Source organism: Vigna radiata, chromosome 1 (genome assembly GCF_000741045.1).
Source record: "Vigna radiata var. radiata cultivar VC1973A chromosome 1, Vradiata_ver6, whole genome shotgun sequence".
Classification (NCBI taxonomy): domain Eukaryota; kingdom Viridiplantae; phylum Streptophyta; class Magnoliopsida; order Fabales; family Fabaceae; genus Vigna; species Vigna radiata.
The window spans coordinates 30,112,643-30,122,256 of record NC_028351.1 but is presented as its reverse complement, the minus strand read 5'-3'; positions in this window follow the sequence as shown (position 1 = coordinate 30,122,256).

The window sequence follows — 9,614 nt, the reverse complement described above, 5'->3', positions numbered from 1 at the left end:
ATTTGATTATTTTAATTGTGTTTAAACTCTTAAATGAGTTATAAATAGCTTGCAATTCAAAATCACCAGTCCACTTCCATTTTAACTCAAAATGTGATGGTTTAAAGACCAAATATGCATATAAGCTAAAATATGACCAAATGAACAGTGTTATCAACTTTAGAACACCAATTTAAGCTTGTTCAAGCTTTCCAATAACATAAAAAGAGAAAAATTCGAAAATCACCCTTACTATAGCCAATTTATGCAGCAAATTACACCTTTAGGTAAAGATTATAATCAAACAGTAGCTTAAAATGAATATTGCACCAAAAAAAGTTCTTGATTTGGTGGTTTGATACCTAAAAACATATGAAAGTGTTTTAAACACTCAACTGAAAGTTCAAACAACTTTATTTGATTATTTTAATTGTGTTTAAACTCTGAATGCGTTATAAACAACTTGTAATTCAAAATCATCACTCCACTTCCATTTTAACTAAAAAAGTGATGGTTTAAAGACCAAATATGCATATAAGCTAAAATATGACCAAATGAACAGTGCCATCAGCTTTAGAACTCCAATTTAAGCTTGTTCAAGCTTTCCAATAGCATAAAAATAGCAAAATTCGAAAATCACTCTTGCTATAGCCAATTTATGCAGCAAATTACACCATTATACCACCAAAATCAGATTTATAGAGAAGCAAAGGTTAGACAACAATTTAATTGACTCAAGAAAGTGTAACTCTACTAAACTAAGCTATAATTAAAAGGCTTAGCATGACCAACCTTGGAATGGACAATTCAAAGAAGTTGAGCACGGTGAAAAACTAGAATGGAATTCTGAAACAGTGAAATGCTAAGGATGGTGGGGTTTGATCATAGGTTAATTCCATTATAACATCAAAATAACATAGAGCATGGTGCAACTAATATACCAGTACAGGAAAGAAAAGCTTCCCATTTCATTGAACTGCAATGAGGTAATGTGAAAATGGGACATAAAGGGGTTATCTATTTTTTCACTTAAACAAAAATGACCACCTAACAATTTGAAGTCCTTAAAGCACATCAACTTGATAAAAGTAGAAAAATTAGATGAATGAATATAATGCAAATGAAATAAAAATTAAGAAAACAAAAGGGATAAAATTGTATTAGCCAATGATTTTGTCTACAAATACTCTTCAAAGTCAAAAGTGATTTGTAACATGATGACCAAATACACACCCCAATCTTTGTCTTGTTCTCCATATGAAATAGAATTATTTTTCGTATAGCTCAAATCAAACAAAGTCGAGTCTCTATAAAATCTCAGTAGGTTTACTCTTTTTACAAGTTTTACTTTACTGGTTTAATTGAAGTTAAATTACATAGTAGCATGGCAGAATCTAAAACATGCTAATTATAAATCAAGAAAATGATGCCATAGGCAAACAAATACATGCATGTGTGTAAAGGACAACTTTATGACTAAAATGAAAAGAAACTAGATTACTAGATTACCATAAGAAACCAGACCAAGATATTAAGTCATGAAACGTTATAAAATTGTTAAGCCATTATTAGAACCAATTCCTTATATCTGAGTGTACAAAATCTGAGTATAACTTAAATAAACTGGGTGCACTGATAACAGTTGAAAAACTGTTATTTTATACTTAATTCTGATACTTAATGCACCCTTTTTGACTTAGAAACTTCCTTGGACTCATGATTTTGCTTTAGTTTTGTGAATAAGAGAGTTCAGGATATGCTTGATAACGGTTTAAAACACCGTTATTTGTGATGTAATTTCGATACTAAAAATACACTTTTTCACTTAGAAACTTGCTTGGACTCATACCTTTTCAATAAATTGTGTGAATAAGAGAGTTGAGGTTGATTTCAATGGTTTTATGACTAATTCCCCTTGTTTTGACATAGATTGAAGTGATACTGGAAGAAGAGATGAAAAGCCAAGAAGATGGAGCTTAGAAGGGCTCAAAAAGGCACCAGAAGGAGGGAACACACAAAGCCCGAGCGACTAGAAGCGAGGCTCAAGCAAGTTGTACCGACATTCGTCGCACAGGCGAGAATCCTGGTCGCATGGGCGACGAGGCCTCGTAGCTTGAGCGACCATACCCATAGCCCGGGCCATACATGAGGCTCTCTTCTCTTCCGGGCGACCTTCTTGAACGCCTGGGCGACGACTTTTGTGGATCGGGCCCTATTTCTGCTCTGTTTCAATTCTTTTGGACCGGACCCTATTTTGGCACGCCTTTAACACTATTTAAAGGACCCTGGGGCTCTAGGTTTATCATCCCTAGAAAGAAGAACATAGCAATACACTCTTTTTCCAATTCTTAGGCTTTCATTCTCATTCTTTCTTCCATTGTTCATAGAGTTCCCCCATGTCTGTGGGGAAGTAATTTCTATTTGTTGTTGGGGAATGATGTAACCTTTTAAACTCTCATGTATTTGAATTGATTCTTAATTCCAAATGCTTTTTCATTAGTTGTTAGAGTAATTCATTTGTTTTTATTCTTGCTTATACAATAGCATGATTTATGAATTGCATGAGTGCCGGGAGGTTCCTTACAATTCAGGTTCTTGTTGAATTACTCCTAAAGGTTATATTTCTCAAGGATGAGGTTATGAGTCTTGGTCGTCTTAATCTTTTGTTCTTCGCATTTTTTTACCAAGAATGCTAGGAATTGTATGAACTGGTAATTGGGGACAGACTTATTCACCGAGGGATCGAGTTTAGGTAATTTAGTGTGATACGTTGGCATTAATGCATAAAGAAGAATTCTTATATACATGAGAGGGAACTTGGTGAAATCTAACCCCAACAACCTATCCATCTCATATAAATCAACCTTTGTTCATCTTTGTGCTCCTTTGCCATTGATCAATTTTATTTTATTTTATTATTTGTGCACTCAAACCCAATGATCTCTTTTTATTTTAAGTTTTAATTAATATTGTTATCACACAATTGTTCAGCGCCGAGAGTCCTCTAGGATACGATACTTGGTCTTACCATTTTATATTATTTGTGCGACTCGGTACACTTGTCGATTTGTCCTAACAATGCTTTATGATTTTATCACTAAATTCCCTTGATTTTGTAGGTTATTGGAATGAATTGAAAGAAGAGTTAAAGTATCAAATGATTGGAGTGCAGAAAAGTCAACCAGTCAACTAAAAAGGTCAACCAGTCAACTAGAAAAGTCAACCAGAATGCTGAAAAGTCAACTAGAGTGCAGTTTTGTGTCGTAGGTAGCGCTGAGCGGTTTGGGCGGTGACCCGGCACTAAGCAGTGGCGCTGAGCGGTGGTGTTGAACGCCATTTTTTCCAATTTTTCGCCTGGGCGACCCCGTTGGGCGCAATTTTGAGTGTCGCCCTTACCGCCGAACGGTGAGCCACTGCTGGGCGGTGTACTATTAGGCCTGGTTCAGTTTCTTCTTCGATTTAATGTATTATAAATAGATCTGGACAAACCAGAAGGGGTATCTTTTGGCAGAAAGGATGCATAAACACACTTCTCACCCCTCAGAGGCGGATTTTGGATGCGGGAGCTCCAATCTATCAAATTTAGGGTTTATCTTTTCATTCTTTTCATTATTTTCATCTATTTTCACCATGATTATGGTGAACTAAACCTCCATTGTTGTTGGGGAATTGATGTAATCCTTTGAAACTCTCATATATTGAATGGTTGCTTTATTCATATGCTTTTATTCATTAATTGTTAGGGTTTTTCCTCTTTTCTCTATGCATGCTTTGTTTAACTCATTCAATAGCATGATCTTTGATGTTATCTTTATGGACACATATAGAAAGATCTAGACATGGGGAAACTCTGTCGGGAGCAATATTGCCTAGACATAGGAATAGGAGGACCAAATGCCTTTAAGCTTTTGTGTGAATTATGTAATGCATGATCAATTGCTAGGGAGACAAGACATTGTAAACTAGTAATTAGGAGTACTCTTTTTTCACCAAGACATTGAGATTAGGGTAAATTAGAAAGTGGCATTAACATTAATGGAGGGGTATAATTCTTAGATATATGAGAGTAGATAGGATGAAATCATAAACCCCAACAACATAATTCATTCATACATCATTTACCTGCATTATCTTTCGGTCAGTTGTCAAAACCTTTGCATGCATATTTCATTTTCGTTTTTGCATTATAAAACCCTAATTTTCGTTATTCAAGTCTTAAATAATCAATAAATCACATGAACGTGTAGGCCTAAGAGTCTCTAGGGAAACGATACTCGGACTTACCGTTTATTATTAATTGATACGATTTGGTACACTTGTCGGACCCTTAACAAGTTTTCGGCGCTGTTGTCGGGGACTCGTGGTTTAACTATTCTAGTAGTGTGATTATTGCTTAAATTGGACTTGATTTGTTTTGTTTTCTTTTTGTTTTATTTTTATAAAAAAGTGTTTTTTAGGGTTTTGTTTCATGTGTATGCAGGTTACAATTAATACAAGGAGCAAAGCTCATGGGTCAACAACAATACCCATATTATGTGAAGGAGGTACGGGGAAGAGGATTATTCATTGGAGTGAAGTTCAAAAGAAAAAACTTGTTCCCTGTATCGATGTATGAGCTTAGGGAAAAATTGAAGGAAAGAGCAGTCCTTGCCAAGCCTACACATGAAACTATAATTCGCTTTACTCCACCACTTTGCATAAGGTAACATATGAAAACAATAGACAATGTCTTTATACCAAGTTATCATTATAGTTTGACTAATAGTTAAAGTACTACCTCTGGGATTTAGTTAAGGGTGGGCAAATGATCTAAACATCATTCATGGTCTGTATAGATTTTGGTTTACTGTAGAAATTTTAAGCCTGAAATGTCTCTCTTTTGATAATATCTTACTTTCTTACAACCTAATCGAAGGCAAGCATATGAATTATTTTAAGTTACGTGAAGCATATCCAATGATAATTGATGTGATTTGGAGTTTAGAGCAAAGATGTGACTAAAAATGATGTAATGGTTGCAGTGTTGATGAGATCGAACAAGGTTTTAAGGCCCTGGTTGATGGTTTGGAAATTGATGTTCCAAAGTTACAGAAGGAGAAGCCAAGAGAAGCTACTCCAGTTGCCTCTACTGCATGCGAACATTGTGGTAGAGTCATGTATGATTAAAGCTTTTGTTCATCAATCACAACAAGTTCAAATGCTAGAGTTGTTAAAGCTTTTGTTCATTCATCAAAGCAAGTTCAATATTCACTTTAGCAACTATGATAAATGGTTTTTGCAGACATGTTGTTATGACTTCAAATTATTATGGTAGAATCACAAGGGAACTCAATGAACACTACAATTGTGGTTGGAAACACTACATGGGTATGATGAAGTCTGTATATTTCCGTGACCTTGGAGATTCAGTTCAACTATTATGGGAATTGTTGTGTTCTTGTTTGCTGTTTTAAACTTTCTAAGGGTCATTGGTGTGTTTCGACCAAAATATTAAAATTGATATGATCTTAGAATTTTCCCACACAAATGCTAACAACTGAGATTGAAAGATGGGCATGCTTGTTTTTTTATCAGACTATCAATTATGTGTTCCAACTATGAGATCGATTTCTTTTTCCACAATTAACCGAGTAGATTTCTGTAAATGTTATAAATGCAAAGTTGGAGTGCACTCCTTGTTGTGAAGTGTGAACAGGGGAATCACATGAAACACGATTTGGGATTTTAATTATATTAAAAGTAACGTTTGTATTGACTCGAAACATTTTCCAATATTAAATCACCGTGATAGAGTTTTTATTCCAAATAAAAAAGGAAATTTTTTATTCCAAATAAACCACTATGACAAAGTTTTAAATCACTATGACAGAGCAGCGACATCCACCTTATCAAATTTTTTATTCCAAATAAAATAAGAAATTGTTTTACAAAACCTGTAATTAAAATTTTTCAATTTCAGATTATAATCTAAAGTTACTTTGTTATTAGATAGTGTTAAAATGAGATATTAGAACTAGTGCAGTATTAAAATTAGTACAATTCAGTTTAAAATTAGTAGTAGTTAAAATTAGTACAGTTTACAATTCAGTTAGTAGTTCAGTTTAGTTTATATTGTAGTTTAGTACAATTTAGTATAGTTCATGTTTCGGTTGTAAGGTCCGAGGTTGTCAACACTATAATCTCCTTCTCGATCCGCTATCGCTCTATCTCCTATCGAAAGTATCCTCTATAACACCGAACGGTGGTGACCTGCAGGAAACACTCTGACACTAAAGTCAAATTGGTCTCAAGGAGTACAAAGTGAATATTATCAGGAAAAGGTGTCTTTACCTGGTCATTAACACTGTATTTATAGGCGTCGTTCTCGCAGTAAACGGCCTTAATGGCCTTAATTGCTCATTAATGATGTATATTTTATTTCCTCTTATGTGATATTCGCTCGTCAAAGCCATTTATTTTGCTCTTGACACCATTAATTACCTTTCAATGCTTCCTTACAAACATCTCGATCATTGAAAGGCTTCTCCGGTTTCCCCGACTGTCCGTCCTCCATCCTCTGCTCTTCTAGTGAACCACCCCACTGACCGGCCATCTACTACATAAGCCCCCCAAGCCCCGAGCGACTTAGCGAGCGAAGGGGTTTATCACCTTATCTTCAAACGCGAAAGATGTCGACGATTCGTGGGCTGGCCTGAAAAGTTGCATGGGTTGGATTTGAAAAGTTTCATTCTTTCTACTCTAAGATTGATTCATCGTGAATGGTCAAGATTCAACCTTGAGAATGTTGCGCCTGGATGTGAAAGGTCATGTATTCTCTACCGTTAGATCTCCTCACAACGAAAGGTGTCAATTCCTCCTAGGATCCGCCTTTGAAAGCTATAAATAGAGACGGTCCCCTCATTCTTTTCATCTTCCATTTTGCTACTCTCCCACCGATTTCGAGAATTTTTCACCACAGGTAATTATGTCTTCTTCCTCTAGGTCTACCGATGGGCTTGCTGATGAAGGCCGGGGGTACGCTGGTATTCAACGGAGTCATCATCCTTAAGGTCCTCCCTTCTAGGCTCTGAAGTTGATACTGATCGTCCTGACAATGTTGAGGAAATCGAATTAATTATTGATAATTCGCTTGAGTGGACCGGGATCAATCCACCTACTCCCGTTAAGGGGTATAAATGGGCTCCTCACGAGGTTTGCGGTATCCTCCTTACTTTATTACCAGTGCTTTTATAATGTATTTGGTTGAAAGGGTTAGTCTGTTCGCCAACATCAAGGAGGCTGAGTACATTTCCTTAGTGTTGTGCCGGCCGAATGAACGGGCTTGTCGCGGCCACGAGGGGTATGACTCGGACTTCTTCTATGCCTACGTTACCCCGTTTCGCGATCTAGGTGTGAGAATTCCCTTTTCTGAGTTCCAAATGGGGGTCTTAAGGGAGTTAAACGTCTGCCCTACCCAAGTTCATCCTTACGGTTGGGCTTTCAAGCAGATTGTTTGTGTTCTATGTACAACACTTCTTTTAACCCCTATCCCAGCTTCCTTCCTATACTTCTTTTACGCCCTTCCACATCCAAATAAGTCCTTGGTTTCACTTGTCCCTGTAAAAGACAAACAATTATTTACTTCCTTCAACTCCTCATACAAGGATTTTAAAACCAATTTCTTCAAAATTGCCATACGAGATCCCGGCTGACCCAAGTTTTACTTTGACAATGGCCGACCCAAGTTTTACTTTGACAACGGCCAACCAAAATTTCCATTCTATTGGACTGAGGACCCTAAGAAGGTGATTTCTTGGTCCGAAGCTGACATGACCACAAATGAATTAGATGTAATATGTCAAATCGATCAGCTACCCCGACGGACCTCCTCCCGCAAGCTCATTGGTCTACTTGGTTCCGACACTTTACGAACTAGAGTGTTTGGTGAGTTCTCCTTCATTTCCCTTATTGTCGAACGGTCGTTATTAACCTACCTAAATTTTTCTTCTCATTTCAGATATTTTTGGTGGAATGGAGAAGCATCAAGCCTTCCTATGAATGATGGCTCGCAAGAAAGAACTGGGTAAAGCCGGTGAAAGTACCTCCTACCCCCAGGAGTACCTCCCAAAATGTTCCCCCTCGCCACGTGAACCCAACCTTAAAGATTGGCGACAATCAAACAACTTCCACAGCTGTTAAACCTACTGACCCGGATGCTTCCAAGGGTGATGTGAAGAGAAAAATACCTCAAGAGAAAGCTCCTTCGGCCCAGAAGAAAAGGAAAATTAGCGGCCCCTTACTGTCTGGTCCTCTTGACCCAAACGTCCATGTGGTCGACCGTCTGCAGTATAACCTTTCTCCCGAGGAGAAGCAGCCTTTCAAGGGGATGTCCCCGAGCAAATCTTTGAACATGGTGTAAGAGCTTATAGCCCGGGCGAGCGTATGTATGAACTATGCCGCTGGAACCACCAAGCCTGTACTGGTGGAAGAGTTAGAAACTGCTCGCAAAGACTTAGCTACAACCAAGAAAGAAAATGCTAAGCTTTCCCGCCATCTTAAAGAGGTTGAGAATGCTGCCGAAGACGATCGGGAAAAAGCAGCTACTGCCCTTACCAAAGCTCAAGATGATAATCGTCTACTTCAACGGTCGAATGATACTTTGAAGCAGGATCTACAGAAAGCTTAGGCCCGAAACAAAGAGTTAATCAAAGAGAGAGATTCCCTGATCATCGCTCGGGACAAACTAGTTGCTGAAAACCTATCGTTGGGAGATGAGGTTTGCATTGAGCGTCTCACCGGCTTCGAGCAGGATATCACACAGCGCCATTACTTCTTCAATACCCCTCTAGAAGACGAAGGGTTTGATGTTATGAAGGTTTTCCTGGATAGCCAGCTTGTCGACATGTCGACTCGAGCAATCGCTAGAACAGAAAAGAATCGTGCCGAAGAAGCTGGGAACATCTCTCTATCAATTCCTACCAATACTGACGATGCTTCAAACATTCCTTCTACCAATCAAGACCCTACTGCATAACTTAGTTTATATTTGTATATTTTTGTTTTGTATAAACTTTTACTTTCAACTAGCTTGAACGTTTCTTGTCTACAAGCAATGCGAATATTCTGATCGATGGGTTGTAGACATTATATGAATGTTTGTTTTCTTTTTCCTATGAGTAGTAGGGATGCTTTGTTAACCAATCATTTAAATCATTCATAACTTTCCATCTTTTAATATCGTATTGCTATCTCTCATCGTTTTTTAAAACCTTGGACATATAATAAATGAGATAGCTTGAGGTCATGAAGTCGTTTTTCTGACTTTCTACGTTGAGCGGGGATTTCTGAAGTCATTCCTCTGACTTCGCACTAAGGGCTTGAGGCAGGAGTCATTTTTCTGACTTCCTACGTTGAGCGGGGATTTCTGAAGTCATTTTTCTAACTTCCCCCCGAACGACTTCAGGCAGGAGTCATTTTTCTGACTTCCTATGTTGAGCGGGAATTTCTGAAGTCATTTTTCTAACTTCCTCCTGAACGGCTTGAGGCAAGAGTCATTTTTCTGACTTCCTGCGTTGAGCGGGGATTTCTGAAGTCATTTTTCTGACTTCCCCCCAAACGGCTTGAGGCAAGAGTCATTTTTCGGACTTCCTGCGTTG